An 11,473-nucleotide genomic window follows, 5' to 3' on the forward strand; every position below is an offset into this window, starting at 1 on the left:
CAAGAAGCTTGCAGTTAGTAGTCAAAAGTGCAAATACACACACACACACATACACACAAAAAATTAAAGAAAGATGACATCTGTTAAAGGTATGAACAGTGTGTCTGTGACTTCTGAGATGGGAGAGACAGCTTCTAACCAGTATGGTTTAAATAAAAGATAACTGTGGATTTGGCCTAATCCATTGAAGCAGAAGGGACAAACTGATGATTCAAAGGTTGAATTTGCCACAAACTAAAAAAAATGCACATTATTGCAAAATTTTTTGGATTATCTTACAATATTTAGATATTAAAACTGTATTTTTGGGTTTTATTAAAAAATTAGAAGATCTGATGACAACACATCCTTTATTTCACACTGCCAAATCATTTGGAGGAGAGTTGTCTTGGTTTATTCAGACTGCTGTAACAAAATACTATAGATTGAGTAGCTTATAAACAACAGACATTATTCCTCAGTACCAGAGGCTGGGAAATCCAAGATAAAGGCATGAACAGATTCTGTCTGGTGTGAGCCCACTTCCTGATTCATAAGTGGCTGTCTTCTTACGCTGTCCTCACATGGCCAAAGCACAGAGAGGGAAGCTAGCTCTCTTATGACATCCTTAAGGAGTTCTAATCATGAGGACTCCATCCTTATGACCTCATGTAATTCTAATTACCTTATAAATGTCCCACCTCTTAATACCGTCACACTGGGTATAAGATTTCAAAATATGAATTTTGGGAGGACACCAACATTTCAGTCCTTAGTACAAGTAATGATTGCCCCTCTAGAGGGGCATTCACTCATTCTCTTGCTGTGGTAGCAGTAGATATTTGTAAAGTGGAGTTCAAACCTGCAGCCACTGGTACACAGTGATACACATAAATATTAATGATGATATTTAAGATTCTTCTGCTCTAGCATTTTTCGAACCCTTACATTGTCCAATTATTTGTTCAGCTTCCGTTATAATTGTGCTATGTATTGTTTTACTACTACTGGACTGTGATGGCTCAGTGACTTATCTCTGTAATGTTTACATTTATTTACCCCAGTTAAATCTTTTCATATCCTATCAGGTTTTTGTTCAATATGAGGTTTTATACAAATTCATTTTCCTAAAACATGATTGATTTAGGTGCTGCTTTATTTCACCACTTTCATTTGTCTGTTGTACTCTCTTTTTAGGAAGCATTATCAACTTAGTTTATTATGAAAGCTAAAAATACCCGTGCTCAAAAGTGACAATTAATTTAGTGAGCTTTCATAATATCTATTATTTAACCAGAAAATATAACATTTTGAACAAAATGTATTTTCCTCTTCAATCAGCAGTTCTCTGTAGTGTTTCCACTCCATAAATGCACTATATTTAAAAGCAGATTAGAACTGACAACAATGAGTCACATGTCTGAATTTTTGACATGAAAATAAAAATGAGTTCCTGTGCATAGGAAGTCCAAAATTCATCTCTCTTTCGCCTAAGGTTTTCTTTTCTCAATATAAGTGACTAGTTTAATATAATATTGTTGACTTAGCCATGATGAATTTCAAGCTAAAGGCAGAAATGAATTTTGCATTAATAAATTGTTTTGAGATGAATTCAGAGTATTTCATTATATAAGAAGGGCAGCTATAAAACATGATGGTGGTCTTTCCATCATTACTACCTGTGGCCCATTTGTGAATCTGACATTTATCAGTGTGACAGAGAATATTAAGCAACTGATGGACAGTTATTAGCTGAAGTCCTGATATATTTACATCATGGGAAAATGCATTTGGTATTTTCTTGCTGGCAACTGGTCTGCTGTTCATAATTTGATGGAAAATTGATTAATCACACATTTAACTCAATGCAAGATCTTCTGCACTATAATAAATTATAGCCATTAATCAATAAGTACAAAGTAATTCCAAGAGTCTGGAGACATGCTGGTTTCTAATAGAAAAACTTGCACTTAGGCCTTCTTGCCAGTGACCACTTCATCTAAGGTATTTTGCACCTGCCTCAATCCAATTAGATGACATAATTAATGAACCTCAATGCTCTTGATAATTTGTTATACAAAAAAAAAAAAGAATGTTTTGGCACATCCATTAAAATCTAATATACAACACTTTGCAGAAAAAGGGGAAAATGGTGAATCAAAGCAACAGCAAGCTTATGCTGGGAATCTTGCCATTCAAGTGTAAGTGTGGCAAGCCACATCCTTATTTAATGTTGGGTGAAGATTCAGCTCCATTTATTTTTAAAAATCTAATGGATTTCTTTTTTCCTTTAGAAAAGTGAACTTGGCCTGTGCAAAGTTTCATGCCGTCTTGTTTCTTTTATGACAAATTAAATGGTATGATTAGAATAAGTATTCAGGAAGTATTGTTTCAGAGGCAATCTAATAAATGTTTCCTTGGTTAAGTATCAGTTACAGTTTTACATATCCCAGTCATTCTGCACCTGTTTTATGCCGCTAACAATAGGCCTCTCAATAGATTTTAGTGAGAGAAAGCCTGGGAAGATAAAAAGAAAACCAGTTTGTAGCTAATTCTGTCACTAAGAAATGCCAGAAGTTGAATGTGTTTAGAGACTTTGAAAAACAATTAGCTGTGGATTATAGGTCTAAAAGGCCTTACCTAACTGTACCTGGAAAATACTTTGCCCATTTAATGCCTTCTAAGCTGTCACTGAGCTTGAACTTTAGTCCCAGTGATTAATGAAAAGCTGCAGGGCACAGCTAGAAGCTAAAGTCTCAATTATGAAAAAGCAGTAACTAGTTTAATGTGCTGCTGCTTTTATACTTAAAGTGACAGCTATGAGAAATGGCAATATTTCCAATCATGCTTTAATAATTTATCACTCATTTATTGGCATGTCCAATGTGCTTTAATCCCACTATTCTTTTTCTTTTTCTGGGCTCCTGGGGTTGTCACACTGAAGAACACACTCTGGTCTGGTTCCTTAAAAAGCAGACCTTTCTTTTTGGAAGTTGGGGTCTTTTACCATAAACTTTCATGTCTGTCTGTATCTATCTATCTATCTATCTATCTATCTATCTATCTATCTATCTATCTATCTATCATCTTCTATCTATCATCTATTTATCTTCTAATTAGTGCCAAATTATAGCAATAGAGTTTTTGAAAAGAGCATAGCCCAGTACCCTCTATCTACTTAAAGTTTACAAACTGCCATCTTAAATCCTGGCAGACACCTTGAATTGTATGCTTTTGGTTATAAGAGAAACTAGACAAGGGTGAGTGGAGAAATCAATATAAGTCTACATGTGCCAAGAGGAATCAATCTAGATGTGCAGACAGCAGACAAGCATAAGCAAACTAGAGGCTCAGTGCACGAAACTCATGCACTGGGGGAAGGGGTCCCTTAGCCTGGCCTGCGCCCTCTTGCATCCTGGAAGCCCTTGGGGGAGGTTTACCTGTTGGCTTAGGTCTGATCCACCTGACAGTTGGATATCCCTCTTGCAGTCTGGGACCCCTTGTTCCTTACTGCCCGCCTGCTCGCTGCTCCTTACCACTCAACTCGCTGTTCCTTAGCACTGCTGTGGATTCAGGAGAGGCTCCCGCCTCTGCTACTGCACTCACCAGTCATGAGCCTGGCCTCTGGCTGAGCAGCACTCCCCCTGTGGGAGCACATTGACCACCAGGGGGCAACTCCTGGATTGAGCATCTGCCCCCTGGTGGTCAGTGCTCAGGGACTGGTTGTTCCACTGGTCATTCCACCATTCAGCTGATTTCATATTAAGGTTTTATGATATAGGATTATAGAGCATTAAATGAGGTAGATGGAAGACAGATAAAATTTTTTTCAAGTAGTGGTACCAAATATTTTACAAAATTATTTAGGTCTAATTTTGTATTTTTAATTTCAGAAGTAAATTGTTTGATCAACAGCTATAGCCATTCCCTTGATGTAGATTTTTAGATCCTGTTAGGTTGTTTTCTGTAGTGTGTATAGGGCTTAACATAGTACCTGACATAGCACCCGATGAGTGGATGAGAAAACAAGTAAATAGAGTCACAAATCTGGGCTTTTGCTAATTTTAATTAATCTTCTCAAGTATTGTTGAAGTATCCACTATACAGTAAAACTTGAATGAAAATAAGTGAAATTTCAAGGGACTTGAAAAATCACAGTTATATTTATAAGTATTTTAAATTGAGATTATAACACAATATCATAAAGTTTTATAAAAGATCTCCTTAAATAAAACAAAGGCACAAATAAATATGTTTAGTAGTTCTTAAATTGTGACTATCTAGGCTTTTTTCTGAAGTTGACTTTAAAAAATAGGATAGGTTATTAGTGCTTATGATATATTAGTAAATAATCCTATCTAATAATAGACAAACATGGTAATTAACCATACCACTGACACGCTTCCCATTGGCTAATCAGGGCAATATGCAAATTAACTGCCAACCAAGATGGCGGCCAGCAGCCAGGCAACTGAAGCGAACAGGAGGCTTGCTTGCTCCAGTGAAGGAGGAACCCAAGGTTCCCCGCCTGCCGCTGCCAGCCTCTGAGCTGCACTCTAAGACACAATTTTGCAATTACAGAAGCTAAACAAACCCCAGAAACCTGCTTTCAGCCAGCCGGGCCTCAGAGCTGAAGCTGCAACAGTGTTTCAATTATAGAAGCCAAACAAACCCAGATACCTGCTTTCAGCAGCCGAGGTCTCAGAGCTGGAGCCGGGCCTCAGAGCTAAAGCCGGCTCTCAGTTCCAGTGACGTCCATAGAAGGTAAATTAATCCCAGAATAAAAAAAAAAAAAGGAGAGGTTGGGAGCTTCAGTCAGCCACCAGCCTGAAAACAGCCCTCAGTCCCTCACCCAGACTAGCCAGGCACCCCAGTGGGGACCCCCACCCTGAAGGGGGTGTGACCAGGTGCAAACAGCCATCATCCCCTCACCCAGGCTGGCCAGGCACCCAAGTGGGACCCACACCCTGATCCGGGACACCCTTCAGGGCAAATCAGCCAGCCCCCACCCATGCACCAGGCCTCTATCCTATATAGTAAAAGGGTAATATGCAAACTGACCCTAACAGCAGAAGGATTGGGAATGACTCGTCATTATGACACACACTGACCACCAAGGGGCAGACGCTCAATGCAGGAGCTGCCCTCTGGTGGTCAGGGCGCTCTCACATGGGAGGAGCTTTGCTCAGCCACAAGCCAGGCTGATGGCTGCCAGTACAGCAGTGGTGGTGGGAGCCTCTCTTGCCTCCTCAGCAGTCCTAAGGATGTCTGACTGCAGCTTAGGCCTGCTCCCCACTGGCAAGTGGACATCCCCCAAGGGCTGCCGGGCTGCCAGAGGGATGTCTGATTGCCATCTTAGGCCCAATCCCCCGGGGAGAGGGCCTAAGCCAGCAGCTAGTCATCTCCTGAGGGGTCCCAGACTGAGAAAGGGCATAGGACGGCTGAGGGACCCCCCTTCCCCCTTGAGTGCACAAATTTTTGTGCACTGGGCCTCTAGTATAGGTAATATTTTTAAATTGCCTTAGGTTAATTTTTTGTCTAGAAGGTCTTTTTCCTTCTTAATTTTTAGATCTGTATTTATAAAATACATCTCTCAACTTCATAGTGAAAAATATTTATACATCATAAGAGTACAAATAACTTCTCAAGAAACAAACTGCAGGAACTCTTTTGGGTGCATAGAAAGAACACATATAACTAAAAAGTATCTTTCTTATAATTTGATAGTGAGGAATGTATTTTGTTTTCTTTAAGTACCATCATCAATGGTGGTAGGTACCAACCTTCAAGGCTTCAGATCACAAATCAGCAAATAAATGTAAGTGAGGTCGTAAAGTTCAAGTTTCAAAGCAGATGGCAGTTTGCTAGTAAAATATTAAAGGAACCAATTTTAACTAAAATTGGCTTAAAGTGCTTCCTACTTGTCTGTCCCAGTGAAAGGTCAATTTTCACTCAGACAGCAGTGGCCTGATGCGCCAGAGCACATGGATCTTGGTGTTTGATGAGCTTTTTGGAAGTTATTTGAGCCCAGAAGTGATATACCTTATTATTTCTTTGGTAAATAAAAAAGTGTGTTTGATCTGCTACTATAATCAAAACAGATGACAACTTGTTCACAGAACTGAACTAATTGAAACTGTAAAATAAAACTGCAGATAAAAGACCAAAAGCAGAATTTATATTTGGGGCAAGGGTATTTAATGCATTTTGATAAAACAATGCACCAATATAATTATAAGGAAAAACACTGTCTTTCTTGAGCACTTATATTTAGTAATATTAAGAAGTACGGGTCATTTTTAAATTTTATGTGGCATTGGCATGTGATTTTTTTTTCTCTGTGAAAGTTTAAGTAAAAGAATATGAGCACACATTTATTCCATTGACTGCTACTCTAAGTCTATGTAAATAACTTATTAGTAAGGCTGTCTTGACTCTTACCCTGCACTGAACAGTACACTATCATGCTCAGTTCAGCTTTTCATGTCTAGGTGTGCTTTTGTGGATTCTTCTGTTTTAATGGAATAATTTTCTTCTCATGCTATTTAACTTATCTAATAACTTTCTTTTCAAAATGCTTCAAATTACTTTCCAGAATCATTCTCAAGTTTGAAGCTGATCATACCGTTTATTATTATGGTTCAGATACATTCCTTCAGCAAAACTGTCTGTGAGCTTTGACAAATCATAGTCCCCCACTCTACACTCCAAACATCTGTGAATTGTCTAGCACCTGTTGGAAGGTGTCATGGGTGCTGTCTTGTTACTCTCTGTAGACATTGATCCAGGCATCTGTCCACAGACATTTTCTTACATATGTGGGTACACACACACACACAAACACACACACCATTCATCACATAGATATACATACAAATTTGCACACATACATACACAAAACCCATAAAACCTATATTTTGGATGTGAATAGAATTTCAGTTCTTTAATCTTGGCTTTCAAACTTTTTCCTTTCAGTGTTGTCTTCTCATACAGAACTTAACTTAAAAAATTAAAAAGTGGCTGTGGCCGCTGACATCTTCGAGGCGGGAAAAATCAGGGTTGGGACAGCTGGAGGCGGCCGCAGTGACTGGAGTAACTTCACGGATGGGAAGATATTTTGCGTCTGCCCTCTCCACTAGAAATGGCCAATGTACTCTGTAACAGAGACAGACTGGTTTTCTATCTCCCAGGATTTTACTCTTTAGTTAAAAGGGTTGTCAGTACCAAAACCTTTTCAACTGCAGGATTTTCAGGTTCTGATGAGTCTCATGTGGCCACTGCACCTCCTGATATTTAGAAAGAAAGAGAGAGAGAAAAACATCCATTAGCTGCCTCTTGTAAGCTCCCCAGCCTGGGGCTAAACCCACAAGCCAGGCTCTCGAACAATGTGGCCGGATGAAATAATGGGACCATTTGGGCCCCAGGATCAGAGATTCCAGCTTCCTGGGAATATAGGTTTTGATTGTCATCTCAATGGGACCATGTCACAAAAGAAAAGCCAGATTCATAAAACTTTACTTGATGTTTTAGCAGAACTTTTATGAAGTGAAAACATGAGTTTGTGATGGCACAATATGTGAATTAATTTCAGGGTAATGATGCACCTGTTGAACAAGAAATTAACAATGAGAAACTCACTTTGAAAATGCCAAAGTGGAGTGTGTAATCCAAACATGTCCAAAATTGGTACGAAGAGATTTTTAATCAGTTTCCAGAAATGGCCACCAACAAACTAATGATTCTGACTGTAACACAGAAAACTAAGAATTATATGACTATGTGGACTGAGGAGGTAGAAAATGAAAGAGAAATGCTCTTAGACAGGTTTATCAGTGGTGCTAAGGAAATATGCTATGCTCTTTGAGCTGAAGGCTATTGGGCTGAGTTTACTGACCCATGATCTGGTTTGGTGTTTTTTGGACCATATACAAACAACACTCTTTGAAACAGATGAACTCTATTGTCATTTGGGATTCTCTGTTGATGACCTTGGCTGCTCATAATCTCTGGGGTACCCATGTGGTTGTAGGAAGTATCTTCACAAATGTAACATCAGATAGCCATATTATGAAGAAAGTAATTGGAAACTAATAGTAATGTCAATTTACTTACTGTACTATTTCTACTTAACATTTGGGTTGATCTATAAACATTGTCAAAGGCTTCAGTTTTTAAAATTTACTTATTTCTAGTAAAATTTATTTATTTCAACATTTGTAAATTTGCAGCATTGACAAGGGATTTGTGATTTTTAAGTAGCAAAAGTTCATATTGTCTATGAATGCATGTTAAGCACATCCACATTGTACAGAATGTGGTAATTAACATGTAACTATGGTATGATATCCTATTGTTATTGCTCCCCTTTATTGGAAAAACCTTAGTTTTAGTTATTTTCTCTAAAAATAAATTATACATTTGTTTATGGTATTTTTTTTCATTGCAATATTTTATAAATGTGGTTCTTAAGACTCCTAAAAAATTGTATTAATCTTTATAAAGTAGTTTTTTTAATGAATGTGATTGAAAAGTCTAGATTTAACTTTTCTTAATTTTCTTGAACCAGTCTTGAGTATTGCTTTGAAATAATGTACATATAGGAAAAGAAGAATAAGAATAATACTACATATTTATGTATGAAGGCATATGAATCTCATCCTTACACATACTAAAGGAATAATTCTTAACTCCTTGTTTGTAATAAATAAATGTGGATTATTTTGAGACAAAACTATGCCTCAAGCTGTTAAATCATATCTCTCTAATTTTAGCATAAGATGAAAACTGTGATACATTATAGCAATACCTCCTTTGTGACAGAGTTAGTTTTTACAGCATCGTGAACTTTTTAGAAAATCACACCTTTTCATTGGTGAGGCTTTGCCAGGAGGAATAGAGACAAATCTCAGGGGAACAAGTAACTTCTATCAAATGAATTATTTCATTTTTTTCACATTTGCAATTTTACTTCAGTGTACTGACATGAAATGCCATAGTCATTAAATATGCTTCCTTAAAATGAAAACAGGCTAGAAAGATGAGGTTGTGATGTTATAATCTGTTTTGATCTTATCGTATATAAAAATAGATGCTCTAACTGCTTTAATTTTATTTTGTGTAAGATTATATTTAACTTATGACTTCTTGCATATTCTGGCATAAAGGGCAATATTCTTATATTTAAAATGAGTGGCAATTTAATGACACAAAAATAGGCATTTTTTGTAAATTATAATACAATTCCTCAAAATTTTAAAAAATTAAAAAGTAACAATTCTTTAAATAGCTCATTTATCCTCCTTTGAGAAAAGAGAAGAAAACACAGTACAAGATAAATATCCCTTGGGTGGCAGAAAACAGCTCTAGGTACTTTGGGCAAGGATATAATGATCCCATCATAGAATTTTAAGAAGTTTTGGAATTTTCAATTAAACTGTTTTATCTAGAGATAGTTTCCCCAAAACTATGGGAGCAGCTTGCCCAGATTGGTTTCCGACCAGGTCAGACAAGGTTAAGATATAGGAGCAATGTCAGCAGCTTGGGCTATTAGCCCAGCTGTAAGATTTTATCTTCTGCATCTGTCTTATAGGGGTCACTCCACCAATTCTTTAATTTGATAGATAGTTCCTAACATAGAAGTTTTCCTCTGGGGACTATCTGAACAATAACCATAAGCTTCAATTTTAGAACATTTTTAGCTGACATCCTCTCAACATTTTATGTGGCCTATATATGTGAACTTATGTGTTGTTTTTTTTTACAATAATACAGCCATAATAATGATAATGATCATGATCATGATGAGCAATGACATTTATTGAGGACTGTTCCAATATATGTGAATATATAAATTTGTTAAAAGGTATATTTGCTTAATAAATCTTTACCTCATTCCTATGAGTTAGCTATTACCCCCTTTATATAGATGGGGAAACTGATTTATTAACAGTTTAAATATCTTGCTGAGTTTATACAACTGGTAAATAACAGAGCTGGGATTGTACATAGGCAGTCTTCCCCAGATTTCTCACTCTTAATTGCTATTCAAACTATATGTATATACCAGAGGCCTTCCTTCCCCCAGCTGCCAGCACTGGCTTCCCTCCTGCACCCGTGACCTGGGCTTCCCTCGCAGCCCTGGCTTTGTCCAGAAGGTCATCCAGAAGGATGTCCGGAAGGATGTCTGGTATAATTACCATATTGTGCTTTTATTATTATACTAGTAGATATTTTCAAACTAGTATGAGTAACTTTATATTTTGTAACATGGGTGAAATACAAGAGAAATGATGTCATTACAAAGTAGTTGTTGTGATGAGGTCTCTAGCAGCTGAAAATTGTACACAAAACTCTTTTCTATCATAATCTCTCCTTTCCACCCACTTTGCATTAATTCCTTGTCTGTTGGTCATAACAAAATGGAGAGAGGAAACTCACCAAAAATTTCATGACTGTGTCTCATAATGGCTCAGACTCTTGTAGCCACCACACTTTCATTTCTGCACCATCCATTGGATTTCCCTCACTCTGTTTTATCCTTTTATACCTCATCAGACTACATCAATTGTAAGTGAACACAATCCTTTGAAAATTAGCTGTTTACACCTGTGCAAAATATTATTTCCTTCTGGGTACCCATTATCGCAAATTTCCAACTGACTACATATACAACTTTCAAAAATTTTCACATATATTTGAGTGTTATCATTTCACTCTTGGTTCTGGTATAACAATTTCTTCTCCAGATTTTAAATCTCTGAACCAGATGCCAAATCTCCACATCATTATACATGACTTACTAGTCTAGTACATACATGTAATGAGACTTAATATCAATATTTTTATAGAGTTGTTTTATCAGCCAATTTTATATGTTCTCTTTTTAATTTTTTTTTTGAGAGAGAGAGAGAGAAAGGGAGAGGGAGAAAGAGAAACATTGATGTGAGAGGTCCATCAGCTGACTCCTATGTGCCCCCTACCAGGGATAGAGCCCGCAACCTGGGCATGTGCTCTGACCAGGAATGGAACCATCAACCTTTTGGCATACAGGATGATGCTCCAACCAACTGAGCTACACTCACCAGAGCTATATGCTCTTCTCTTTAAAAATGTCTCATCTTCACATTTTATCTCATTGTTTTAGTTTTAATATGTTTAAGAAATTTAAGACTCTAGTATCTAAGAAAGCATTATAAATATAGTATGTTAAGCTATTAGAAAATGCCACATTCCTTAGTATTTCATATTTTCCTAAAATTCTATTTTAAACATTTATTTAGTAGATGAAAAAGGCATTAGGAATTTAGAAGATTTGGACCTATAATAAGACTATATTTCCTGTACTGGTATAACTTAAAATAGTAAAGTAGCTTTTATTATTGAAAGCTAAAGCAATCAGAAAATCAAATCTAGAGAGTAATTGAACCTCAAAGAACATTTGGACCAGACCAAATTCAATGGGTTTATAGACCATCAAAACAAAACAAACTGTTGC

The 11,473-nt window shown here is 36.9% G+C and overlaps 1 pseudogene; it reads left to right on the forward strand.

Annotated features, from left to right (window-relative positions):
- The first annotated feature begins 7,120 nt into the window (after positions 1–7,120).
- On the forward strand, positions 7,121–8,070 carry LOC118675199 (annotated as a pseudogene).
- The last annotated feature ends 3,403 nt before the right edge of the window (positions 8,071–11,473 follow it).

The sequence above is a fragment of the Myotis myotis genome, unplaced genomic scaffold, assembly GCF_014108235.1.
Source record: "Myotis myotis isolate mMyoMyo1 unplaced genomic scaffold, mMyoMyo1.p scaffold_m19_p_2, whole genome shotgun sequence".
Lineage (NCBI taxonomy): Eukaryota > Metazoa > Chordata > Mammalia > Chiroptera > Vespertilionidae > Myotis > Myotis myotis.